This window comes from Rissa tridactyla, chromosome 5, assembly GCF_028500815.1.
Source record: "Rissa tridactyla isolate bRisTri1 chromosome 5, bRisTri1.patW.cur.20221130, whole genome shotgun sequence".
In the NCBI taxonomy this organism is placed as follows: Eukaryota; Metazoa; Chordata; class Aves; order Charadriiformes; family Laridae; genus Rissa; species Rissa tridactyla.
Genome location: NC_071470.1, coordinates 80,995,179 through 81,022,134, shown reverse-complemented (window position 1 = coordinate 81,022,134; position 26,956 = coordinate 80,995,179). Strand labels below are relative to the sequence as shown.

General features: G+C 49.4%; 2 long non-coding RNA genes across 2 annotated transcripts; both read left to right on the top strand.

The window, feature by feature from the left end:
- Window positions 1-271: 271 nt before the first annotated feature.
- LOC128910509 (uncharacterized) lies at window positions 272-10,070 on the top strand. The gene is made up of 5 exons (XR_008466742.1): window positions 272-554; window positions 1,896-2,560; window positions 4,902-4,980; window positions 8,168-8,264; window positions 9,097-10,070. It is a non-coding gene; the product is annotated as an uncharacterized LOC128910509 (long non-coding RNA).
- A 1,726-nt stretch (window positions 10,071-11,796) lies between these two features.
- Window positions 11,797-26,951, top strand: LOC128910642 (uncharacterized). Its single transcript, XR_008466803.1, has 4 exons — window positions 11,797-13,446; window positions 15,171-15,245; window positions 25,675-25,787; window positions 26,783-26,951. It is a non-coding gene; the product is annotated as an uncharacterized LOC128910642 (long non-coding RNA).
- The last annotated feature ends 5 nt before the right edge of the window (window positions 26,952-26,956 follow it).

Below are 26,956 nucleotides of genomic sequence, written 5' to 3'. Positions count from 1 at the left end.
GCGAGACTCTGCCATATTGCAGTCTATATAAAAAAAAAAAAAAAAACAAACCAACACACTAATTAAACGGAGGCGTATGTGGTAGATTTTTTTGGTGGCTTTTTTTTTTTTTTTAAAGGTACGGGCCTGGTTGGAGGGGCCTGTATTAAAAGGCGAGGTCCCGGCCAGCAGGGGGCGCTGGCGCTCCACGGTTGGGCGGCGGCGGCGGGCCCGCGCGGCGGGGGGGAGGCGGGACTTCCGCCTGCCGCTTAATGGCCGCCCCGCGCGCGGGTAGCTTCCGGCGGGGCGGGCATGGCGGCGGGTCTTGAGGAGGCCGGGCGGGCCGGCGGCTCTCGGCGGGCCCTGCGGCTGGCGGAGCCTGCTCGGGGCCGGGCTGGGAGCGCGGAGGCGGCGGCGGCGGCGGCGGGAGGCTGCCCGCGGGGGCCGCCGTCCTTTCAGCAGCGATGGCGGCAGCCGCCGGCCCCAAGCCCGCCGTCGGGCCTCGCGGTGCCCGAGCCTCGCCTGTGGCAGCCGCCTGGGAAATCAGCGTGGCTGCGGCCGGAGGCTGTCTGCAGGTGAGCCGGGGGTGACGGGCGGCAGCCGCCGCGTGGCATTGTCCCTTCGGCCGCTCAGGGAGCAGCAGCGAGCGGACGGGCGGGCGGGTGTCGCTTTGTTGCCGGGCGGGGGTCGGAGAGCCGGTGGGCTTCGGGCGGGGGGAGCCGGAGCTGACAGCGGGAGCCGCTTCTTCGGGATTCGCTGAAGACCTGTTTTTTTAGCCATCCGTTTGTCGTGGGCAGTTCCCTGGCGGAGCCGTGTGACGCACACAGTAATGCGGGTACCCCCGGGGCGGCTGCCGGTGGTCTGTGGGCCCGTCAGGGAAGCTCCGGTCAGGAGCCGATCACTTGCCTAGGCGGCTGGCAAACCTCCCCAGTCCCTTCCAATGCGCGGTGCTTCAGGCCCCTTGAAAAGTTTTTCGCCAGATACGCTTCTTGTAGAGAGAGGGCGGATCTGTCATCTGAAACATCTTAGTGTGAGAGAAGGTATGTTTTGCCTTAAAACTGTCAGCCCGTTATGTTACACAGTGTTATCATGTGGTGTGTCTCGTGACTGATGAAGGAAGAGGTGATCCATCTGCTGCTGCTCCTTGGAAACAGATGGTTTTGTTTTCATAGTTCCAGAGTGTGTGGTTGGGGTCAATGCTGTGATGTAATCCTGTCCTCAGAAGCCGTTTAGCTCGGTTTCTCTTGATCACGGTGTCTTACATGGTGTCGTCCTCTCCTTTCCTACTAAAAAGCTGCTAGGGATTTCCCTCAGGAAGAGCTGTCGTTCCTCAAGCACCATGTGTCGTGTTTCAGAGGGGACTGGGACCAGGGTGTTGTCAGCAAGGCTGCCGGGAGGGGAGGCAGAGGAGGGGTCTGCTACAACAGCACCAGGGCTGAAGCAGGGAGCCCAGAAGGGGCTGCTTTGCTCGTGGGAGTTACCGGGACGGGGAAGGAGGACTGCGTGCTCTGTGGCACGGGAGGAAGCCCATCTTTTCAACCAAGAAGTTGAGGTGGCCTATCCCACGGGGTTCTGGGTGGTCTTTTGGCTCCAGGGTTGCAGAATGGAGGCCCAGGAGCTGCCAAAGTTCCTCCGCTGGCGGGACAGGGGCAGAGCAGAGTGTGTCTCCCCAGGCCTATGTCTCGGTGACAAGTTGGTGGGGCCTTTGTGCCTGTGAGGACTAGCCTGCCAGGTCCCAGATGGACTCTGCTCTGGGAGCAGGCAGGGCAGGAAGCATCCAGGCGTAGCCTAGCATGAACTGAATGCCTGGCTGGCACTGAAAGCACACAGGCTCAAAGAGGGATGGCTGCAATAAGTGCTTGTGCCAGTAGCCATCTAAGTGACACAACCCTTCGTGGTTTTTTTTTTTTTTACAGATCCTGTCCCACATGAAGGCCTTGTGGTTAGCTGATCTGATGAACGACAAAGCCATTCGTTTCCTGAACTGCTTGGCTGGGCCGTGCAGAATTGTGCCTGGTTGGTGTAAAAGCTGCTGTGACTTTGTTGATAAAGGACTGTTTTTCCTTGGCAGAGAGTTGTTAACTGCCCCAGTACTTGCTAGCTGCTTGTAATTTACTCTTGAGTGAACGTCTCTGAAGAGAGGCTTATGGCCAAAAGGAGAACTGAAGCGTTGCACTGGCCTGTGCACCTTGTTGAAGGCAGTGTGGATGTGACGGACTTCCCTGCAGAGCTCGGACTGGAATAAGCAACCTGACAGCCAGCGTAACCCCAGAGAAGCCTGTTTTTTCGAGCAGTCATGGCACCCATGTATGCCATGTCTGTGTCTCAGATAGTAACTACGTGACGACAATAGTGCTAATAACTTGGATTCCTGGAGCAGTTTTTCATGTGAGCATTTGGAAGTGCTGAAGGCATTGCTAGCTCGGATGTCTCTGATCCAGGTAATTCCATTCCAGGAGCTAAATGCCTTCATTTAAGCAGCTGCTGCCAAAGAAGGGGAACTGGAAATAGCATACGCAGCCAACCACCATGCAAAGGGCTGTGGAAAGGAGTCGAAGAATGTTTTGAGATGGTGACTGAGGTGAGTGAGTTGGCTCATTGGACAGGCACCTGGCTAGAGATGGGAGGGATAATAAACAAGGAAGACTCAAAAGGGAGCTCCTGTGCAAGGAAGGAATACCAGAAGACTGCTGGGGGTGAATGAAGGCGGCAGTGCCCGCAGAGCAGGCTGAAGGACCTGCCTGGCTCCACCGCCTGGTTTGCAGCGTGTGAATTGCCAAGCCAGCTGCAGGGAAACTGGCCAACATGAGATGTTTGTTGGCTGTTCACAGCTCTGTCTGTTACCAGGCATAGGAGGTATTACAGGCTCTGGGAGCTGTAAATGTATCAGGGCACTGTAACTGCCAGGATCAGCACAGCTCTGCTGTGCGCACCCGCTGAGAGCCAGTGAGGAGTAAGAAGGGAAGGCAGGTGCTGAGCTGGTGGCATCTGCACTGGCTGTTGGCGAGGCAGGACCTGCACGCCCCTTGGGTTGAACACTTGCACAGGCAGTCAGCAGTCAGGGAGGCAGGAGAGAGGAGTGGCCTTGCAGGAACAAGGGCAGGATGGCAGAAAATGTACCTAGCAGGTATGCGTAATGAAAATACACATTTTTAAATGGAAATGGCTTTGCCAAGCCTTGGTAATGTGAGGTGGCCCTTGTGCCCTTTTGTCCTGCCTATTCTTGAAAAGGCTCTCCTTGTCTTCCCCCTCTCTCTTGCTGTTGGCCTAATATTTCGCTGCCTCCACTGACGGAAGGGGGGATAGAGGAGGTGTTGATAGAATTGTGAAAAGCTTTTCCAGTGGTCTGGATTTGAATCTAGATGTAAGTGTTCTTTTCAGAACCTTTTCTGAGACAAAATAAGAACCTGCTATTGCACGCTACTAGTACTACTACAGGGGAAGTAAAGAATTTTTTCCTTTTACTTAATGAATTGGGGAGGGAGGAGGAGGTAAGAAGCAAAAAGCTACAAGGAGAAGTTAGTTTGTGATATTCTTGATGTGTTGAGGAATATCAGGCCCTTGAAAGCAGTTCAAGTATTTTTCACGGGTATCCTAATCCAACCTTGCAGACCCAAGTCTTTAGGCTTTAGATCAAACTTCGAGTCCCTGGACCTTTGAAATTCGCAAGTCAGGAGCCTGCTTTTTGCCTGGTATTGCTTACGGCTGTAAGAAATAAGTTCTGGTCCGAATGACATAGGCTCAGGCAGAATCCTCTGTGAAGTACATTTTTATTCACGTTCTTGCAAGAGCGGGTGACCTAGCAAGTAGGCACACTTTCAGTTCTTGAAACACACCTTTTTATTTCTTAATCCCAGCCAATTTTTTCCCTCCCCTGTTTCCCATTGGTTAGGTACTGCAGGGTTCACAATCTGTCCGAGGCGCCCAAATTCTTCCTAGATATCTTGCCTGTGTTTATTTCTCTTTATGCTACACCTAAAGGAATTATCCGACTAGTTTATTTCTTTCCTTGGTGGTAAAAAAATTGCTCAATGTCATTAGCCCTGGTTAAATGTTTGACTACCCTTCTAGACACTAATGCAGTAGGAATCAGTTTGTCCTTTTGTCTGTGTGATAAGAGATGTTCTACAAGCCTTTGCTGGAGCCCCTTTGTCTCAGTCATTCCCTTATCGTGTCACCTCTGATGGGAACGGCTTTTCTCCTCTGCAGAAGCAATACCTGCCTTTCTTACATGGCTGTGCTAGGGAGTCTAAAAGCAGGAGTGCTTCTTGATTTGATTTGTTGTGGGTATGGGGGGGTGTGGTTGTCCCCCCCCCTCCTGCTGTATCGGTGTGATGATGACACGGAGAGGAGGGGGTGGTTCATTCCTCTTCCTGCCATTGGTGAAGTGGGAACCTAAATCTGTCAGTCTGGGGTCTCAGACCAGTTTTTGTAGCATTGTAGGCATGGGAGCACTTAGGGCCTTTGGTCAGGAGACGGCTTTATTTATGCCAAGTATATGTTAGCAAAAGTGCGCAATATTGCTTGCGGAGAGAAAGACCTGAGTGCTGCCCAGCTCTAGTATTTGCTCTATGTACCCAAAAAATGGCTGGTTTAATCTTGCTCAAATTTTTGGTTGCTTGTTGGTGGTTGCTTTTATTCTTACAAGAAAATTGCCAAGGATTTCAGTGAAAAATGGCTTTCCCCAGTGGTGGTGGTGGAGATGAAAGAACCTAGAAACTGCTTCTTCTCATAAATCCTGAAGTACGTGCAGCTGTATGAAGCTTGCTGCAGTAACCAGCTAGTAACTTCCATTGTTTTAACTATTGAAAGGCATATTCCACCCTCCCGGACCTCCACACACAAAGCATGATAGTATTTGCTAGCCTAACTTGCTAATTAGGTAATTGCTTGAGTAACACTTGCCTCTTTCCTTTTCCTAGAGGGATGATCTGCCTTGTCTTGGAAGCAAGAAAATGTCCCACTCTCGGATGCTTTTGATGGTTTTCCGCTTAACTTGAGGTAAATCACTTCAGCTTGGACGTGCGCCTCTGGAGTGTTACCTGGTACTGTGTGTGGTTGTTGTCAGCACTGGGGGAAAGTGAAGGGCAAAACTTGGCAGAATATTGGCCTGTTTACTCTTCTATATAAAAGGATGCACTCTGGCAAGTTTGACAAATGAATTGTGATACTGACTGAGGTTCTGTGATTACACCCTCAGAGAGGCTGTAGCCAACGCACACATCAGCACAGTGTAAGTCGTGGGCAACTTCATTCCTACCCCCAAAAATGAGAACCGAAAAAAACCAAACAAAACCTTACTAGGCTGCCTTTTTTTTTTTTTGTGCAGGACACTGATTTTCAGTATTCCTCACCCCTGTTTGGTATGCGAGAGTTAGAACCACTGGCAGCAAAGGTTTCTTGCAAGCTTCTGGTTAAATCCTACCCACTTGCCCCTGCTCTCCCTCCGGTTGGATTCTGCCAGCTCCTGGGTTGAGCACAGAGCTGACTGCACAGGGGACTGTCCTGCGGTCAAGTCTGGAGATGGAGGAAGGGCCCTTCCCCAGCCTTTCTGCAGCTCAGGGCCCAGCTGTGGCTCTACAGTTAGTGGTTTAGGGGGGGCTGGCAGTGATGGGGTGGGGAAGAGGGGGCTGGCTGTAGCACTCCCTCTCTGGAGGGCTCACTGGTGAGCTGAACACAGCTGCTCCTGAGCTGGTGCCTAACAGCTTGCGTATCAAGTGGTGGTATTCTTTGGTTACCAGTAAAAAAGGACTTTGGTTGAGACGTTCTTTGTGTGAGGGCAAGGACTCCACTGATGAGAGGGGGCTGAGAGTTTTTGAATGCAGGGGGGAGCGAGCAGAGGATATTCTATTGTTTTTCTTGATCTGGGATTAGTTTTGCCTTGTCTGCTGTCTCTCTTCCTATTGCCCTGTTGCTTCTGTAGTTTGTTCCTAACTGTACCTGCTCCAGGCCCTGTGTTGTCCCCAAGGTGTTTCTGTCGTACCTGCACAGGAGGACTTGGTGAGGAGTTGTTGGAGTGACAAAAAGCGCTGATGGGTCAAAGCTGCAGGGACAAATACAGTTGTTGAGAGTCCTTCTGTCTCAAGCCACCCATAAGCAGTGTAATTGGCTGCATGGGCCACCACCTGTGGGTGGCAGCTGTCTCACCTACCTTCCTGATAGGGGGTGGGGGGAGTACTTCTATTTGGGTTAAAGCTTTGCTCTCTAGGGGTTCTGTTTTTAAACCTAATGGAAAGCTTCTACAGTCCTACTGCCAAAGAAATGCTAGCAAGAGCCAGCCTGTCTGCCAGGGCCTCTTGCCTTGAAACTATGGATCCCTGCTCGTCGTTTATCAAGGTGTTAGACCTCAGGATAAAAGTCTGTTTATCAAATAAAAATAGCAATCGGGAGGCTCACTGAGCTGATGATTTAATGGGATCATCCAAGTGATTGTCATTGGGGTTTGCTTCAGAAATTATTTTCTTGATGGGAGACAGCTGGCCTCTTAAAAATAGGGTGCCTGGCAGGCATCTCCTTGCACTGGTGGGGTGTCGACTTGCCCTTGGAGCGCTTGTGCGAGCAGGCTAATGCCAGCTCGGACAAGCAGAGTGATGGGTTGGTGGCCCGATGGAGGTTGGGATTTGATTATATTTGAGAACCGTGTTGTTGCTGTGATGAGCTAGACTTGTCTTGTCTGAGATCATGTATGTTCCTGATGTAGGAGCACTAGGTTGATGCTTAGGAGGTATGTGCTTAAATTATAACTTAACTGAAATTATCTTGTGTATTGCATAATTTCTTTAGTATATGTGAATTAAAAATATGCAGTCAGTGGTAAGATGGATAGTTTCTAAGAAAAAACATACTCACTTGGGCAAGTATTTCACGTTACTTTCTTGTTGTAGCAAAGTGAAGAATATCCTCTCTGCCTGTTGACAGCTGTAGTGTGCTTCTCCAGGCAGGGGCTACCTGTTGCTGGGTCTGTGCCAGCACAGCGGTGGTGCAGGGGTGTGAACTGGTGGTGCTGGTGGACTGAGCTGGATACAGGGGAGACCGGAGCCTGGGAGCTGTGCTGGAGTCATGCTGAGTTGGGATGAAGCCAAGGGCCTGTTGGAGAAGGTGTGACAGCGTTAGTCTGAAGTCTGTATGAGGTTACGCTCTGGCCACGTGCCTCTCCTTTCTCCATCTCTTGGAGATGCTGAGGCTGCTCCTCTGCTGCGCCTGTGCTGGGGAGTCTCTACCCGGGTGGAGACAGGGCTTCTGCGGCCTTGGCATTTTATACCTTTTCCTTGTAGTGACGCTGTGGTAACCATTACCAGGAAGGTGAATGCTTGAACCTGTAGTGCATAAATCAGCTACAGACAGAATTTCTGAGGGAAGAACAACAGGAGGAAGAAAATGGCAAGTTCACAAGAAATTGTGTCTGTCAAACATATCAAAGTTTAATTGCCAAATGCTGTTCGGCAATGTGTTCAGAGTGGCTATTTTTGGTTAGGATAAGTTTTTGGGAAATCCAGGCTTGTGTGTAGCAAAAGTTGTCTGTCTGTCTGTGTCCTGCTCCACATGTCTGGCGGTAGGGCAGTCGTTCCCTGCTCTCAGTGTGGCCTCCTTAGTGCTGCAATATTTTGACCTGAGAGATGGGTTTAGGAATGGAAAGCGAACACCTATTTCCTGTAAGGGCTGTGAACGCTTGCCCTTTTCTCCGTCCGCCGCTTTCCTGCGTGTGAGATAAAGCTGCTTTATTGTTCTCCACGGTCCATAGTCTAACTATCTCTGAAGCTGCTGCTGCTGTGGGGTTGCCACTTGTGCTACTGTGTTTTTGCGGAGTTATCATTGAGGCTTTCAGTTTAAAGCTTCAGAGACTGCGTCCCCTGAGATGGGTGCGGGTGAGGCTGAGCTTGGGCGTGCAGCCTGCTCTGGCGGGGATGCTCGGGGGCTCCTCATGAAACCAGCCGGGTATGCGCGGGCACCCACAGGGTTGCGCTCTGTTCAGAGAGCGTGCCGTGCTTTTGCTGTCGGGAGAGGGAATAGAGCGCGTGCCTGGTAAAGCCAAGGGCAGTCAAAAGGCCCGTACCAACAACTGTGCAGAGATGGTGCCAGATGCTTTGTCTTCCCTTCGGCTGTAGTCTTCGCAAACCTCCGCGAAAGAAGGAAGCCTTAGATTCCTCCCCAGCTTCGTGCTAAAGGTTTTTTTCCCCTCTCTCGGCAGAATGTCAACTGGCAGCGTTTCTCCGTGGTCGCCCTTTTGTTGTGCGGTGAGAGTGCAGGACAGGTGGAAAGGATCCGGAGTGCTCAGCGAGTACGAGGTACGTCTGCGATGGGCGTCTGCTTTTTTCCTAAGGTCCTTGCAGTGTGGACTTGGAAGTTAACATGAAAGCTTTGTCAGCTCTCCTCCTACGGTTTTTTGTATGAAATAGTTTTAAAAAAAAAACGGTGAAAATAGTGTAAGGTCTGTTCTGGAGCGTGTTACACAGCCAAAAGCATTCTCCAGTCTGCTGGTGCTTTTCGGAAGCCTGATGGATTGCAGCCCTGGGGATTTCATTTCCTCCACTCCCCCCCAGGAGCCTCAAAAGGAAAAGCATTTTGGGGGGGATCTCTTATCTCATTGGCTTTTCTATTAAAAAAAAAAAAAAAGCTAAAATTGTATGATTTACAAACTGACTTGCGTTGTTTAAACTGCCACTGCCAAATAGCTGTAGCATACAATGTATGAGGCGTATTTAAGCAGTTAGGTGTTTGTTCTAAAGGTTTAAAAAGAGAGGCAACTGGATGTTACCGGGTTTTTCCTGGTATTAAGACTGAGCGCTCTGAGGTACTTTATTTCTGTCTGGCTTTCAGTGGCGCGTTTCTCCGGCAGCCCAGTAGCATCTCTCTCGGGCAGTGCTGCTGGCCAGATGCCCCTCCTCCTTGTGTAACACCCAAAAAAACCCTGCAGTCAAAGTATTGCTGTGTGTTTTGGAGAGGGGTAGTTTCAGAGAGTATCAGTTCACAGCTGTGTGAGGTAAATTAGTGCCAAAGGAGAGTCAAATACTTGTAGAGTATGAGTATTTTTACTGGATGTATATAAACATAGTGTCATCTTTTCAGCACGAATTGAATGACCGAGCTTTGTTCTTTATTGTTCCTCGTGCTCTTCAGGGTTTGACCCATCCCTCTCAGCTGTATCGACCCAGTGAGCAAAGTGAGCGGCAGCGGCGACGGCAGCAGCAGCGCGAGGGCTGTAGCTGCGGCGGTGGGTCCGTCGGCGTCGATTCTGGTTACAGCCCAGCCTGGTCCTGCTGCCCTGAGCGCAGGGTGGCGGATCTCCCTGCGGCAGCCCTGGGAGGAAGGGGCCGGGCGTTTCCCAACACCAGAGAAACAGGTGTGTGTGTGTGAATAAAAAGGGATGTGTGTGTCTGTGGGGGTGACGACATCATTTGGGGTGCCGCGGCCTCACCGAGGGGGCGATGATGTGGCAGAGGAGCAGGTGAGCAGGGGGTTGTGGGTCGCCAGGGTTCCCCCCCTGCCCCAAAAGAGGCGGGTCATGACCCCAAAATGTGTGAAAATTGTTGGGGGTGGATTAAAAAAATGTTAAAACCTCTGAATGTGGGTGTGAGACATTGAAATAGAGTAAAGTGTGTCATCTTTGTATTGATAAATAATTTATGTATATAGGAGTTAAAAATAAAACCCCGTATCTCTAAGCATTCTGTGGTTCTATGTTATAGAAAGGGTTTTAGAATATAAAAAGATAGAAGAAAAGATTCATATGTAAGAAGATATTAAAGTGTGCTATGTCTAAATCCCTGTTCTATAGAATAAGCGCTAACATAGAAGTCTAAATGCATCTGAGTCTAAATAGATAATGTATATTCCCTAAATTGATGTGCGTATGTGTGAATAGATACATTAATGTACATGTCTATGCTCTCTAAGGTTTTTAAAATGCAAAGAAAGCCTATTTCTACACAGGATTTAGAAACTCTCCCTCCCCTCTTAGCCCCTTGAAGATGTAAAAAGTGCTTTTCAAAGCTGCCCCTTTTCCCCCTCCCCATTTGGGGCTGATTCCCCCAAAGGGGGCCTTTCCCCCGTGGGGCGGTGCACGCCGAGTGGGAGCTGCTGCCATGGCACAAAAATACCCCAAAGGCCCCCATTATGGGTCTGTGCCGGGGTGGGGGGGGATGGGGGGGCAAACCGACAAAAAAAACCTGCCACTTTGGGGCTCCTGGGAAAGCCAAATCCAGCTGTATTTGCGCAGTTGGAAAGGAAAAAAAAAAAAAAAACAACAACCAAAACGTTTTCGTGCAGAAAAGCACAAATCCCTGATTTCTATGTTGTTGATCAGGTGCCAGCCCCCCTCCCGCATCCCCCGTGGACTCGCTGCTGTCACCTCCCCGGCCCCGGTGCCCCGCGGGGGGCGATGCGGCGTCCCTGGGGCTCGTTCCGGGGCGAACCCCCCTGTTCCGCAGGCCGGTGATGCGGAGGGGCTGTCTCTCGCTGCCCGGGGCCGAGGGCCGGGAGCCCCGCAGCCCGGTAAGCGGTCGCCGTGCCCGGCCGTCCTACGGTGGGCCGAGAGGGGTCCCCGCTCATCGCCCTCATGAGCGCCGAGCGCGGGATAATTAACGGGGTGCCGCCGCCCGGGGCCGCTCTGACACGGGGGGAGCGGCGCGTGCGCCGTGACGCCGCCCCGCCCCCGCCTTCTTTAGGCCGCCGTCCCCGCTGGCGGGGCCGGGCCGGGGCCACCGGGGAGGCGAGCGAGCCCCTTCGGCCGCGGCGGGGGTGTCTCCTGCGCGATGGCCGCCCGGGGCTGGCGGGGCGGGAAGCTTCAAACCGCCCGCTGCGCCAGGCTGCCGGGGAGTCGGAGGCGAGCCGGGTCCGGGCAGCCCCGGGGAGTTACCAGAGAGCGGACGGAAGGCAAGCGGGGAAGAAGGCGGACACGCCGCGGGCGCAAACGCCGGGCGCCTCCCCAGCTCGCCACGGCTCCGCCGGAGCCTCCCCCATCACGCCGCCGGCCGCGCCGCCCGCCGCCGCCGTGTGCCCCCCGCAGGCACTGGCCCACAAGGAGCCGCAGCGGCCGCCGCCCCCGAGCTGCGGGAGCCTCGTCCGCACTCGAAGCTCGGGATCCCAGGGAGCGCTGCGGGGGGGGGGGGGCGGGCGGGCAGTGCGCCTGGCTTATTTCGTGCTTTCGCAAACAAATCTCTACAGTTTTTAAGCCGAAAAACCCGTGTTTTGGTGAATCCCCTCCGCCTTCCAGCCCGCCCTGCCCGGCCGCAGGGCCCCGTCGCCATGGCAACGGCCCCGGCCTCTACCGGAGCGTCCTCACCATGGCAACCGCTCTGGGGCGCATGCGCGGGGGAATGGGCCAACCACAGCGCGGGCGCCGCTCTCCCATTGGTCGGATCGCCTCACGGAGGCGGGGCCCGATGGGGACTGACGGCGGCGAAAGGCCTCGTTCTCACCGTCTGCGGGACCTGCATCCACTGCCCCAGGGAACTCGGCCGTAACGCTCTGCAAAGAGCTGCACGCTAAACCAGCAAAAATAAGGAAATGATGGCCACAGCGTCTGACTCTGGAATGAGCAGGTGAGCGGGATACCATTGTGCTTCTGAGGAAGAGGTCAGCACTGACCTCTCTGATAATTCTTGCTGGCATTATTTGGTTTTCTTTAATTGCAGATGATGACGAGGAACCTGGTGACTACAGGAATGTCCTAGATAGTTGATGTGCTGGTTGTTTTTTTTTGTCCACGGGGAATTTAAGACCTCCAGCCCTCTGAAAGCTGAGTGGCCAGGGCTGGGGAGGGGCTGGGAGGGGAGAAGTTTGGGATTTGCAGGGTGGGGGTTTAAAGTTAGAGAAAGGCAGAGGGCTGTCCTGGAGCAGTCCCCTGTGGGCAGGTAAAGGGAGCGGGTTAGTCTTCAGGCAGGGCAGTTCCAGCCTGTGGCTGTTGTGTTGTCTGTGTGGGCTGTCTTCTGTGTCTTAGACCTTCCTTGGGTCTCGATGTCCTCTTTACGCTTGAGGAGCAAGGCCTGTACTTCAGGCACTATCCCAAGAGTCTTGAATGCCAGTACTCATCGGCATTGCCCCAGTCAGGCGTCGCTTTTCTTGCTTTGTAAGCTTAAACAGTAAGTTTCCGGATGGTCCTCATTTGCAGCGTTGTTACTGTCTGTGTGAGCAGCTCTGTTCTCTAGCCATCCGTTTTCAGTGACTGGGACTTGTTCCCTGCATCCTTAAGTTGTTAGGTCTTGAAGCTGGGCTTCCTGCACATACATCTTTGCAGTTTTGGAGTTGCTTCTTGTCCCAGGCCATTACGTTGTACTAATTTCACGGGGTTTCCCTAGAGCCTTCTTCTGTCACCATCATGGTCTCGCAGGTCTTCTTGCCCGACAGTCACTTATGTCGGCGTCATCCTTCTCGCTGAGAGTTTTCTGTCATCTGTGAGGGGCATTGTTTGTAGTGGTCTGTGCAGCGTGGGTCTGTGCTTGTGTGTGCTTTGGCTTGGAGCTGCTCTGCCAGGTCACGTAGAGTCAGGGGTTGGTGGAACATCTATGGTTAGTTTGTTGATCTGCCTAGACTGTTGAGGCAAAGGTGGTACAGTCAAATCCCATCGAGTAGCCGTCAGCAGCTTCTGCGGGCAGCTTTTTAATTAATGTTTTCTTTTTGGGATGAGCAGAGCTATGTGGGAGGGGCTGTTCAGCAGTAGTGAGGCAGACTGCATCTCAGCGATGTTAAGGCTGCTTTGTATGGGGCGTAATGTTTGTATGTTTAGGTTTTTTTTTTTTAAATGCCAGGCTGTAATTGTACTCCGGATGGTATTTCTAAGGCAAAACAAGACCTTTTTGAGGGGGGTGTGTGTGTCACGCAGGGTTCCCTCCAAAGGAGGCAGTTCACAGCCCAAAAATGCCTGAAAATTCATGCGTGGAATGTGTGTTTATAAAAATAATAAAACCTGTATATATGGGCATGAGGCATTGACATAAAGAAAAATTTCTCATTTTCATACATATTGAAAAATATGAGTGTATGTATATAAAAAGGAGTTCAAAATAAAACCCTGTATCTACTATATTATATAAACAGTGTTATCATATTAAAAGATCTGTCCCACAGACAATTTTTGCCTTCATGGTTCTCTCTCTGTCTGGCTCCCTGTTGCTTCCTCCTGTCTGGTCTGTAGCCCATAGCTGTTTTCTTTCCCCTGTGGCTCCCTTTCCCAATTTTTCAACCCCAACCTTATCTGCCCTGTAGCCAACGGCTGTTGTATTTGGTTTAAGTGACAAGGTTTTGTTAGGTGAGTTGCAGGGGCTGCAGGGGTGGGTTCTGTGAGAAGACACCAAAAGCTCCCGACACGTTGGGCAAAGCCAGCTCAGAGAGGGACCTGCCGCTGGTCAAAGCCGAGCCCATCACCAACACTGGCCGGGAGTGGAGCAGAGAGTCCCTGCAACCCATGGAGGCTCCCTGTTGGAACAAGAAAAGAGTGCGAGGAGGAAGGAGCAGCAGAGACAATGCAAGGTGAGCTGACCGCAGCCCCGAGTCCCTGTCACCCTGCGTGGTCCGGGGGGAGGATGTAGAGAAGTCGTGAGTGAAGATGATCCCAGAAAAAAAAAGAGAGGGGTGGTGGGAAGATGATTTTTAGATTTGTTCTTATTTCTTGTTATTTGATTGACAATAAATGAAATGAATTTCCCCAAGTCGAGTCTGTTGTTCCTGTGACTATGAGCACTCTCTTGGTCCTTGTCTCAACCTACAAGCGTTTTCATTTTAACTTCTCCTCTTGTCTCGTTGAGGAAGGGCAGCGATAGAGAGGCTGGGGTGGGCAGCCAGGGGCCAGCCAAGGGCAATACACCACAGATTACTTCTATTCCGCTCCGTCTCCTTGTTTTTTCAGGATTGACTATGTTTTACCCAATCTCTTTTGAAACTTTATTTCTCCCTTTCCATCCCTTTCTGTTAAATTCTTGCTTAGGTTTCTTGAACCCAGTTAGTTTTAAAATTTTCTTGATACCTTTCCCTCTCTCTCTCTCTCTCTCTCCCCCCAAATTAATTTTAATTTCTTTCCCCTGTTTCTTGTACCCTGTCACTTTTCATAATTGTCTTCCTCCATCTCTTTCTATGCAGTTCTGCGTACCTACCTTTTAACTATTGGATATGATTCTCATATCCGGTGCCTTTCAAAATTTTGTGTCTACATCTCCTCCTAGCCACCTCCCTGCCTATCATTTCCAATTCTTCCCTTCCTTTTCTGCACCCTGTCACTTGTTTCATTTCTCTTTCTACATCTGCCTGTTATTTTTTGCCTATGTTTCTTGTACCCTGTCGCTTTTCAAAAGTTTCTTTCAGTGTAGACTTCTGCCTGGGCCCCTGTTTCTATTTTTTATTTCCTGATGATGTTTCTTTTCCCCTGCTCCTGTGTGTTGTCTCTTATTATCCTGCTGCTCCCTTCCACTTCTCTCTCCTGGTCCCCGTCTCTCTCATTTATTCCTCCATGGTTCTATCTCTTGTTTTTCGCACAGTCTTGCCTTTCTTCTCATGGCTCTCCTGCTTCCACCCCCTCTCATGTTTGCAGCATCCCGTTTCCTGCCTTCCTCTCCAACACCTCTTCTCTACGTCCCTCAGTCCTTTCTCCTGCTGGCTCCTTCCCTTTTGTCCCCTGTTCTGCTGCCTTTGGGCACTGAGCCTCACAGCCAAATCACTGCTGGGATTTCTTAGGCACGTTAAGGAATAAACACTTCCTGCCTCTTCTGTGGCCCTGGATGCACTTGCTGCCCGCGGGGTGCAGAGCTCATTGCTGGGGACAGGCTCAGGGGAGGGGGTGATGTGCTGTGGGCCTTTGGCAATGGCCCCTCTTCCCAGTGGGCTCCAGCTGGGGCTGAGGCAGCCCAGCTGAGACCCATGAGGTGACGATGGGCTGGGCCAGGCTCAGGTTCAGCCAGGGAGGCTGAGGTCGCAGCTGGCTCTGCTGTGCCCAGGGGCCTGCCTGGGCATGGCTGCCTGCTGCAGCTGGCTGAAGAGTGACACAAAGGGGGTTCCACAGGCATGTGCCTCCAGCAAGGAACAGACGGTCCCCACGGCAAGGAAGGATCCCTCCCGGCCATCCCTGACAGAGCGCACCGCCAGCACAGAGTGCCAGGACCTTGCTGCCTCTGTCGTCTGCATCTGTGAGCCACTGTGCCTCTGGGAAGCATAGTGGGGGAGGAGTTTAATAGTATGCTTTTTTTTTTTTTTTTTTATTCCAGGTATAGTGCATTTTGAGGAATTCACAATTTTACTGAAGAGGGACCTGTTTTTTCAACAGGTTTGCTGTATACTGTGTAAGTTGCTGATACTGCTTTTCTTTATAAGGGTGATGGTGAGATTCTTTAGCAGGGGGTAGGGTGAGCATCTGGAGTCCTCCCCCTTTCCCCCTTACTTTCCCACCATCCCACATTTCCTCATTTGGAACCCCCATGCTCGCTGTCACCTCTTTCCCCATTTCCCATTTTCTTCTCCCCTGCCTCCCCTTGCCTCCCCTCTCCTCTGTGCGCCTTTCCACTCTTTCCCCATTCTTTCCCTTGTTTCATGTCACCCCTTTCCTTCCAAAAATTTTGGAAGGATGAAGAGATATGTCCATGGAATGGTACGCACAGTGGTGTGAATTTCATCATCATCATCATCAACCGCGGTTTCAGTTTTAACCAGAGGACATAAAGGAAAAACTTGGGATTTCAAAGTAAAAGTCCTTTCCTCCTCATCCTCACTACTGGACAAAAAAATCTCCGGTCTGGGTTCTGGAATTTGGATAACACATTAACTTACGAATTTGTTGGACCTGGGTCGAGGGCTGCATTTTATCTAAGAGCCCAGTCACCCTTTCCAATAACATTTTAAGTTGGAGATTTTCACTCCCAAGTCCAGCATTCCGGTTTCCTAAACATTCATTCTCACTCACAAGCTTATCGACTTGAGTTCTTAATCTTTCTCCTGTCTCCTTTTGCAAGGCTAATGATGACTTCAGCACCTCATTCTCCGATTTCAGGGTTGCATATTCTACAGCTGAAATCAGATTAGGAGCAGGGGTTTCCCTAGCTTCTTGTTGTGCACAAGATAAACAGGCGCCTAACACAGCACAAATCACGCCCTTGCCTTTCCCCGCTCTGAGCTTTTGTGAAGCCCAACAGTCTTCAATACGTTCCACCACTTTCTCTTCATCCTTCCAAAATTTTTGGGCCCACTCCTTCCCAGCCTGGGAAGGGGCACAATCATATTTTTGCAGCAGTTTATCCATGGCAATCCTGCCGACTACGCCAAATTCTGTTGCGAGAAAAGGGGCCAAGCGGTTTTGGCAGAAGATAAACCCCCTTGCGTTCTAACACTCCTCACCCAGGTGGGAGGCTAGGTGCGGCTGGGTTTCAATTCTGAGTGATGCCCAATTCAGCACTATCAGTCCAATCGCGTTTAATATGTGTTAAACTATTAACGATTTGGATACACTAATAGTGGGCTGCACCTTCAGTCTAGTCGTGCTCCTGAACTAGCACGGCCTCTCTCAAGTTTTGGTCGCGTTCAGTGAGAAAGCGAAACGACTAGCTACTTAAACAGTGCAGTTTATTTAAACAACAGATATACAGGTTCTTTAGGATTGCCGGTGATAAATACACTGTCTGCAAAGCCCGTGCAAATAAAGATATCGTTAAGTATACAAACGCGCGACAAAATTATAAACGATACAGCCTGGCTATAAATGTAGGGTAGAGATTCTCTAGAGAAATTTCTAAGTCCCCGAGAAAGCGCTCGGTGTAATCGAAGTCTCACCCAAAGGCGTCCCTATGGGGGGGAAGAAAGGTTCAGCCTGTCGACTGATCCCAGAAAACAGCGATGGAATTCTTCGCGATGGTGTCTTCCCTGACATCCCCTCTCTCTTGGGCTATTTTTATATTATTTTTTTATCTTCAAAGTGGAGTTTGAGTGACTTTAGTCATATGTACTTTTATTATGATTAATGTACTCAAGGAGGAGTGTTCACGCCTCGGGGGCGGATAGCCTCCGGGATGGAGGTGTGTTTTGGTACATTGTGGTGAGCAAAGTTCGCACAAAAAGACAGCATTTCATCAACATTTGACGAAATGTTGGCTCGGGTAGCGTGTAGGCCGCTTATCAGTTCCGTAGTACCATCTCGTCCCCATATCTGCTATTCGTCACAAGGGAAGGCCACGGAACAAGCGTGTTCCGTTCCATCCCTCATGTAGTTTCGCAAACAACCTTGTACAGGGAATCACAGATGTTGCATTCTTCGTGTGCTAGCTGCGGCTGTATTCTACCTCAGAAGCCTCTTGATTTTATGACTTTCCTTAATGTGTGAACAATGCAGTATTTTTGTATTCTTGGCCAATTTAGTAATTATTCCACAAGAATACACATTGGTTGCCGATTTATCAACGGGTCTACTCACCACAGGCCAACTGTAATTAAAACCATCTATGTAGACTCTACCAAACCGGACAAATACAACACTGATTGTTACAAAATTATGGAGCCAAATTCAGATTGCTGGCACAATTTCACTTTCATCAAACCTACAGTAGTGTACTGTATTTGGGGCTACAAGGGCACAGAATTGTTATTTGAATTTATGATTGACTCAAATACACCTGAACTTGCTGAAATGAATCCAGAACCTGCACCCCCACAAACTCTCAAAGGCTCTCTCTCTCTTCTAAGAGAAAAAAAACCACCTCTCTCTCTTCTAAGCCCTCCATTAGACTAAATCCTTACATTTTCAACATTGGCCCTTACGTTATTAAACACACAGGTCAACAACAGATACTGTTTAATCCCACATATTCCCTCAAACGAGCAGAATTGTCAATGCAGATTAAAATCTCTGCAATCAAACCCACCTGCTTACCATTCCTGAATACATCTTATGCAGAATGGTCAGCATGGTTACGCAAACAAACTCTTGCCACTTCACACGGACGGAAGAGGGATGCGACTGGTATCTTAGGAACAGGCCTGGGAGTCTTGAATAGTATAGATGCTGAGATACTTGCCAGCAAACTAGTCACAACCACTACTGATCTGGACAAATTAAGACATCCCCTACAGTCCTCTCTATTAGCATTGGGAAACCACCAACGGCTTTTATTGAATATATTGACTCAGTGGGAAGAAACGGGTGAAAAAGACCATCAGCTGATCACAGATGCACTTGGTACAACCCAAACCAATGTTTCCTTGGCTCTTAGTTGTATCCAAGCCCAATTGTGGATGCAATCTATAACAGCCCAATCATAAGGGAAGGTGAAGAAGGCACCTTGCCCACCGAAATTCGAAAAGTAATATGGGATAACGCAATTGAATTTGAGAAAAAATTTCAGTCCAGGTGGTATCTGGTTAATTTCACCTATGATCCCATTGAGAGCAAGGCCACAGCTTTTGTCTTAACGATACGCAATGCTTTGGTATACACCATATACCGAATCATTGCGCCGGGGTTGAATCACCAAGGAGCTCTACTCTATCCAACACAGCACAGAGGTTGGGCACGACAAAATGAGACTAAATGGCAAACTGTTGATGTTGACGCATGCGTTTCACGAGACCAACAAGGATTCATTTGTGAGAGTAATACTCTCAAAGCACAAGACCTTTGTCTTGACACCAACCAGAATGTTTGTCACTTTGAGACACATCCCGCTGAAACCCCAGAGACTGTGCTTGTATATATTGGGAAAGGGTGTGTTAGCATGAGGTCTCCCTGTAGTCTTGTATTCATAGATGACATAGTAATCACTCAAATCTTTGTGTTTGAACTTTACTAACACAAAGTTATGGGATGTGACTTCAATTATTAAGCTCCTGTTATGTCTTTTCAATTGCTACAATCTAATTATACATTGATTCGAGATTTGTTGCCTACCCCTATCGGAATGAATCTCTCCCTGGTAAAGAAGCTGCTAAAACCCAATGAATTGAAGCGACTCTTGAAAGAGGCCCAAGAAAATAGACAGACAACTTTGATTACCGTCCATCATCAGGTTGAAGAAATACACCAAGTGTTGGAAAGAGTCAAGAGAGGCGGAGGACATGGATGGGGAGATACTCTTTTTGGATGGTCACCGACAGTTACAGGACTTTATAACAAGATGCTTCACTCTGTTGTTGTTTTACTAATACTCATTGTATTGTGCTTCGCTTAGACAATTGTTTTGCATGTTAGACTTTGGATTATGATGAAAAGTTTAACTCGCTTGATCACTCCGCAAGAAGGATTTCCACTTGATATCCCTCACCACAAGAACACATGTGATATTTCTTATCAGTGTTGAGTACGTCGACCTTGAGTGACTGTAGACAAAGGGAGGACAATGTGGAATAAATACTAAACTGGCGAAAAATACAAAACCTAGCCGCACCAAGGCACCCACATTGGTGAGGAGTGTAAGAACGAAAGGGGGGGTTTATTTTCTGCCAAAACCGCTTGGCCACTTTTCACGAAACATGCACGGACAGTGGGGCTGCGGGCTTTCCCTTCCTTTTCCCTTCCCTTCCCTTCCCTTTGGGAACTGCTTGCGTAGCCCCACACACCTGGGGGCTGCAGGCTTTCCTGCTGCCTTCAGCCTCAAAACCACCCTTTCCCACTTGGCGCCACGCCAGACTCCAAAATTCCCATATGTCTGGAGATTGGTCCCACGCCCAAAGAGCCAGCAGGGAAAACTTTGGCTTGTTCTAAAGCTCTTTGGGATCCGCTTGCGTGACCCCAGAGAACGTGGGCCTACAGGCTTTCCTGGCGCCTTCAGCCACAAAAGCACCGTTTCCCACTTGCGCCGCGCCAGGCTCCAAAATGTCCATATGTCTAGAGATTGGTCCCACACCCAAAGAGGCAGGAGGGAAAACTGTGGCTTATTCTAAAGCTCTTTGGGAACCGCTTGTGTAGCCCCACAGACCCGGGGGCTGCAGGCTTTCCTGCTGCCTTCAGCCTCAAAACCACCCTTTCCCACTTGGCGCCACGCCAGCCACAAAAATGGCCATATGGCTGGAGTTTGGTCCCACGCCGAAAGAGCCAGAAGGGAAAACTTTGGCTTGTTGTAAGGCTCTTTGGGAACTGCTTCTGTGGCCCCACTGACCTGGGGGCTGCAGGCTGTCCTGGCGCCTTCAGCCTCAAAACCACCCTTTCCCACATGGCGCCGTGCCAGCCTCCAAAAAGGCCATATGTCTGGAGATTGGTCCCACGCCCAAAGAGCCAGCAGGGAAAACTATGCCTTCTTCTAAAGCTCTTTGGGAACCGCTTGCGTGGCCACAGAGAACCTGGGCCTAAAGGCTTTACTGGCGCCTTAAGCCTCAAAACCGCCGTTTCAAAAGTGGTGCAGTGACAGACTCCAAAATGGCCATATGTCTACAGATTGGTCCAACCTCCAAAGCGCAAGTAGGGAAAACTATGCCTTTAGAAAGCTCTTTGGGAACGCTTGCGTGGCTCCACAGACCTGGGGGCTGCAGGATTTCCTGCTGCCTTCACCCTCAAAACCACCCTTTCCCACTTCGCGCCGCGCCAGCCTCCAAAATTTCCATGTGTCTGGAGACTGGTCTCACACCCAAAGAGGCAGGAGGGAAAACTGTGGCTTGTTTTAAAGCTCTCCGGGAATCGCTTGCGTGGCCCAACAGACCTTGAGGCTGCTGGCTTTCCTGGTGCCTTAAGCCTCAAAACCACCATTTCACACTTGGTGCCACCCCAGCCTCCAAAATGGCCACATGTCTAGAGATTGGTCCCACGCCCAAAGAGCCAGGAGGAAAAAGTCTGGCTTGTTCTAAAACTCTTTGGGAACCGCTTGCGTAGCCCCACAGACCTTGGGGCTTTAGGCTTTCCTGGCGCCTTAAGTCTCACAAACACCCTTTCGCATTTGGCGACGCGCCAGCCTCTGTGGACGTTGGACCCATCTCCAGCCATATGGCCATTTTTGTGCCTGGCGCGGCGCCAAGTGGGAAAGGGTGGTTTTGAGGCTGAAGGCAGCAGGAAAGCCTGCAGCCCCCAGGTGTGTGGGGCTACGCAAGCGGTTCCCAAAGAGCTTTAGAAGAAGGCATAGTTTTCCCTGCTGGCTCTTTGGGCGTGGTACCCATCTCCAGCCATATGGCCATTTTTGTGCCTGGCGCGGCGCCAAGTGGGAAAGGGTGGTTTTGAGGCTGAAGGCAGCAGGAAAGCCTGCAGCCCCCAGGTGTGTGGGGCTACGCAAGCGGTTCCCAAAGAGCTTTAGAAGAAGGCATAGTTTTCCCTGCTGGCTCTTTGGGCGTGGGACCCATCTCCAGACATAGTGAAATTTTGTTCTTGTGGGGGATTTCAACTTCCCAGATGTCCACTGGGAATACTATACAGCAGAGAGGGAACGGTCCCGGAGGTTCCTCGAGTGTGTGGAAGACAACTTCCTAACACAGCTGGTGAAGGAACCAACTAGGGGAAGTGCCCTACTGGACCTACTGTTTGTTAACAGAGAAGGTCTTGTGCGGGATGTAAAGGTTGGAGGTCGTCTTGGGCAGAGTGACCATGAAATGACAGTTTTCAATTCTTGGTGAAGCGAGGCGGGGAGCCAGCAGAACTGCCACCTTGGATTTCCGAAGGGCAGACCTTAACCTGTTTAGGAGCATGGTTGAGAGTGTCCCTTGGGAGGCGGTTTTGAAGAGCAAAGGTGCCCAGGAAGGCTGGTCATACTTCAAGCAGGTGCTCTTAGAAGCACAGGAGAAGGGCATCCCCATGTCCCAAAAAACGAGCCGACGGGGAAGAAGGCCAGCCTGGCTAAATAGAGAGCTTTGGCTGGACCTCAGGAAAAAAAAGGAAGGCTTACATTCTCTGGAAAAGGGGCTTAGCAACTTATGAGGATTATCAAGATATAACAAAGCTATGCAGGGGGAAGATTAGAAGGGCCAAAGCTCAATCAGAACTCAGCTTGGCCACTGCAGTTAAAGACAACAAGAAGAGATTTTTCCAGTATATCAACAGAAAAAGGAAGACGGGAAAATATAGGTCCCCTGACGAATGAGACGGGTGCCCTAGTGGTGGACGACACAGAGAAGGCAGAGTTACTGAATGCCTTCTTTTCTTCGGTCTTCACTGATAAAGCCGTCCCTCACGAATCCCATACCCTGGAGGCAAGGGGGAAGGTCGGGAGAGAGGAAGACTTTCCCTTAGTTGAGGAGGACCGGGTCAGAGACCACTTGGCCAAGCTGGACATTCATAACTCCATGGGCCCTGACGGGATGCATCCGCGAGCGCTGAGAGAGCTGGCAGATGTTATCGCTAGACCGCTCTCCATTGTCTTTGCAAGGTCATGGGGAACAGGAGAGGTGCCTGAGGACTGGAAGAAGGCTGACGTCACTCCAATCTTCAAAAAAGGCAAGAAGGAGGACCCAGGGAACTACAGACCGGTTAGTCTCACCTCTGTCCCTGGGAAGGTAATGGAGCGACTCATTCTGGATGTCGTCTCCGAACACGTAGAGGAACGGGAAGTTATTGGAAGTGGTCAGCATGGATTTACCAAGGGCAAATCATGCCTGACCAATCTGATAGCTTTCTATGATGTTCTAATGGGTTGGCTGGATGAGGGGAGAGCCGTAGATGTCATCTACCTTGACCTTAGCAAGGCTTTTGACACTGTCTCCCATAACATCCTCATTAGGAAGCTGAGGAAGTATGGGCTAGATGAGGGGACAGTGAAGTGGATCGAGAGCTGGCTGAGTGACAGAACTCAGAGGGTTGTGATCAGCGGCACAGAGTCCAGTTGGAGGCCTGTAACCAGTGGTGTCCCTCAGGGGTCAATACTTGGTCCAGTTTTGTTCAATATAGTCATTAATGACCTAGATGAGGGGACAGAGTGTATCCTCAGCAAGTCTGCTGACGATACCAAGCTGGGAGGGGGGGTGGCCGACACTCCAGAGGGCCGTGCTGCCATCCAACGTGACCTGGACAGGCTGGAGAGCTGGGCAGAGAAGAACCTAATGAGGTTCAACAAAAGCAAGTGTAAGGTCCTGCACCTGGGAAGGAAGAATGCCAAGCACCAGTATATGTTAGGGGCGGACATGCTGGGAAGCAGCTCTGAGGAGAAGGACCTGGGGGTCCTAGTAGGCAGCACGTTATTATTATAATTATCCATGAGCCAGCAGTGTGCCCTTGTCGCCAAGGCCAATGGCATCCTGGGCTGCATAGGAAAGACTGTGGCCAGTAGGTCAAGGGAGGTCATTCTCCCCCTCTACTCTGCACTGGTGAGGCCACAACTGGCGTACTGTGTCCAGTTTTGGGCTCCCCAGTTCAAGAGGGACAGGGAACTACTGGAGCGAGTCCAGCAAAGGGCAACCAAGATGATTATGGGACTGGAGCACCTCCCTTATGAGGAAAGGCTGAAAGAGCTGGGACTCTTTAGCCTGGAGAAGAGAAGGTGGAGGGGGGACCTGATTAATGTTTACAAGTATCTAAAGGGTGGGTTTAAGGAGGATGGAGCCAGGCTCTTTTCAATGGTTCCCAGTGACAGGACAAGGGGCAAAGGGCACAAGCTAGAAGATAGGAAGTTCCATTCAAATACACGGAAAAACTTCTTTACGGTGAGGGTGACAGAGGACTGGAAGAGGCTGCCCAGGGAGGTTGTGGAGTCCCCTACTCTGGAGATTTTCAAGACCCGCCTGGATGCAGCACTGAGGGATGTGCTTTAGGTAATCCTGCTCTAGCAGGGGAGTTGGACTAGATGATCTCTAGACGTCCCTTCCAACTCTGAAGATTCCGTGATTCCATGATTACGTGATTCCGTGATTTTGGAGACCGTCCCTTGCGCTAATAGGGAAAAGGTGGTTTTGAGGCTGAAGGTGGCAGGAAAGCCCGCAGCCCCAAGGTCTGTTGGGCCATGGAAGCAGTTCCCAAAGAGCTTTAGAACAGGCCACAGTTTTCCCTCCTGGCTCTTTGGGCGTGGGATCATCTCCAGACATGGAAATTTTGAGGCCGGCCCTGCTGTTGCGTGAAAAGGGACAAAGCGGTTTTGGCAGAAAATAAACCCCCTTGCGTTCTTGCACTCCTCACCGAGGTGTGAGGCCAGGTTCGGCTAGGTTTAAATTTTTAGTTATGTCCAATTCAGCACTATCAGTGCAATCGCGTTTAATATGTATTAAACTATTACGATTTGGATACACTAATAGTGGACCGCACCTTCAGTCTAGTCGTGCTCATGAACTAGCACGGCCACTCTCGAGTCTTTTGTCGCGTTCAGTGAGAAACCAAAACGACTAGCTACTTAAAAAAAAGCGCAGTTTTTTTAAAGAACATATATATATGTTCTTAGGATTGCCGGTGATAAATACACTGTCTGCAAAGCACGTGCCAATGAAAATATTGTTACATATAGAAAACGCACGACAAAGTTATAAATGATACAGCCTAGCTCTAAATGTAGAAAAGAGAGTCTCTAGAGATATTTCTAAGTTTCCCGAGGAAGCACTCAGTATAATCTAATTCTTACCCAAAGGCGTCCCTATTGGGGGGAAAAGAGGGTCAGCCCGTCAACTGCTCCCAGAAGTCAGTGATGTAATTCTTTGTGATGGTGTCTTCCCTGGGTATCCCCCCTCTCTCAGGCTATTTTTATACTATGTGTTATCTTCAAGGTGGAGTTTGAGTGACTTTAGTCATACATACTTTTATCATGATTGGTGTAAATTTTTCTCGCTTCACAATTAAAGGTATAGTTTACGAGAAATTCGAGGTGCAGACTCAAGGAGGAGTGCTCGCACCTTGGAGGTGGGTAACCTTCGGGATGGAGGTGTGTTTTGGTATTATAATGACATTATAATGAGCAAAGTTCGCACAAAGGACAGCATTTCATCAAAATTTGACAAAATGTTGGCTCTGAGTATTGAGCAGGTAGCTAATTGGCAGCTTATCTGTTTCATGGTATCATCCCATTCCCGTATCCGCTATACATCATAAGGTAAAGCCGCGGAATAATTGCGTCCCGTCCTGTACCTCATGTAGCTTATCAGGGAACCACAGGTGTTGTATCCTTCATGCCAGCTGCGGCTGTTTTCTACCTCAGAAGCCTCTTGATTTTATACTTTTCCTTAATGTGTGAACAATCCTGTACTTTTGTATTTTTAGCCAATTTAGTATTTATTCCACACCTTCAGTGAGTGAGAAAGGGTGGTTTTGAGGCCGAAGGTGGTAGGAATGCCCGCAGCCCCAATGTCTGTGGGGCTACGCAAGCGGTTCCCAGAGAGCTTTAGAACAAGCCTCAGTTTTCCCTCCTGGCTCTTTTGGCATGGGACCAGTCTCCAGATATATGGAGATTTTTGAGGCTGCTGTGCAGCTTTTTACTAGCCCTAGGTTCTGTTGGTAGAGCTTTTTACATTAAGAGTAAAGGTTAGTTACTAATGACCTGCAATCAAGATTTGATACAAGGAAATTATTTTCTAAGTGCTAATTTTAATCTCAGAGCTAATTTCTGAGATATGTGCAATTGGGTAAATTGTTAAACAGTGTTTCTAAATCAGACAAAAGAAGTGTATTTTGAGTTGTTTCATTTGTTACTATCTAAAGTTCATATAATATGTAAAATAAAGCTTGGGAAACGCAGAAATATTTTGGCAAATATGTAAGTTGAATAACAAAAAAGGTAGGCTTCTGAAAGAAGTGGGGTGTAACCATAAGCTTTGCATTTTGAAGTATTTTGCTGTAAATCCTTGCCTGTCACACTGATGCTTTCCGTTTGTTGTAGTGAAGTCCTTATATTGTTTTCACAGAAACTCACCACAAATTTCAGACACTTCAGTTGTATTGGAGAAGGATTACAATTGTTTGCATATTAAAGTAGACCCAAGCTAAAGCAATAAATTACCACTTCGAATAGTTTTCCGTAAGTCTTTTTTGTGCTGTCATTTTGTATTTGTCCGTATCCTTATTCGGAGCCCATTTTCACCTGTGTTGTAAGTCATAGTATCTGTGAGAAGCAGGATGGCTAAATATTTCTGTCATTCCATAATAGAAAGAGAGATCTGAAATCTTTTTACGTGTCAGTTAACAGAATTTGCTTGGTAACAGAGTCCTGCTATGTTGCTTTTCTGGCAGATGTTGGCATGGTTAAAGTCTCCCATGAAGACCTTAATCTTTAGTTCTATGCTGCAAAGTTCTTGTCCTTTACTTAAATGAGGTATCTCATTCCTCAGAATCTGAGTCCTGTGTGTGCTCGTAGGTACTGATGTTAGTGGTAGGAGCAGTATTAAGTATTTTATATGGCAGGCACAGCCCAAGTGGCTGCTGAACAGAAATGAACTAAATGTTTATTCCCTTGCTGCTGTTTGTTTGTTTGTAAATTCGGTTTAAAGGGCCATCCAATTAAACCACAAAATCAGTGGGGTTGCTTGGGTTTCACTAGATGCCTGGACTGGCAGGCAGCCAGATCATTAACAGTGATGATATGCAGCATGGAGAGAACCCCGTTTTAATTGCAGAATCTTGGTCCGGTTTGAAAAGCTGGCAGCTTACAAGCAGGAGAAAATGTCTTTGTGGAGCATTTCATAGGGAAGGTTGTGGGACTTAGTAGTGTCTTACTATGCTGTTAGGCAGCTTACAGGAAGACATAATGCATGCTGAAAATGTTAGCATAGTTTTTTGCACTGAAAAACCAAATATTTATTGCATAGCAGACAAAGACCATACAGGCACAGTAAGGCTAAATTTGCAGTCAAGGAAGTCTTTCTCAGAAGTCGTATCTTGTTTGATTACAATGCTAGGGACAGCAATATAAGCACTTCTTTTCAGTGAATAGTCTCCACCTCCATTGCAGTAACCCACATTAAATCCAACTTACCTCACTGTTTATTTACACCTTTTCCTTTGGTTTTCTTTCAGGGGAAAAAGTACAACTCACTGGACAAGCAGAGAAGCATAATGTGGGCAATCACTATCACGAATAAATTAGGAATTATTTAACAGGCGAGTGAGACCATCTATTTTTTTTTTTAGAAGAAATGAACTCTGAAGACCTGACCTTTGTTTTCACTTCTTTGATTCACAAGAATTTCA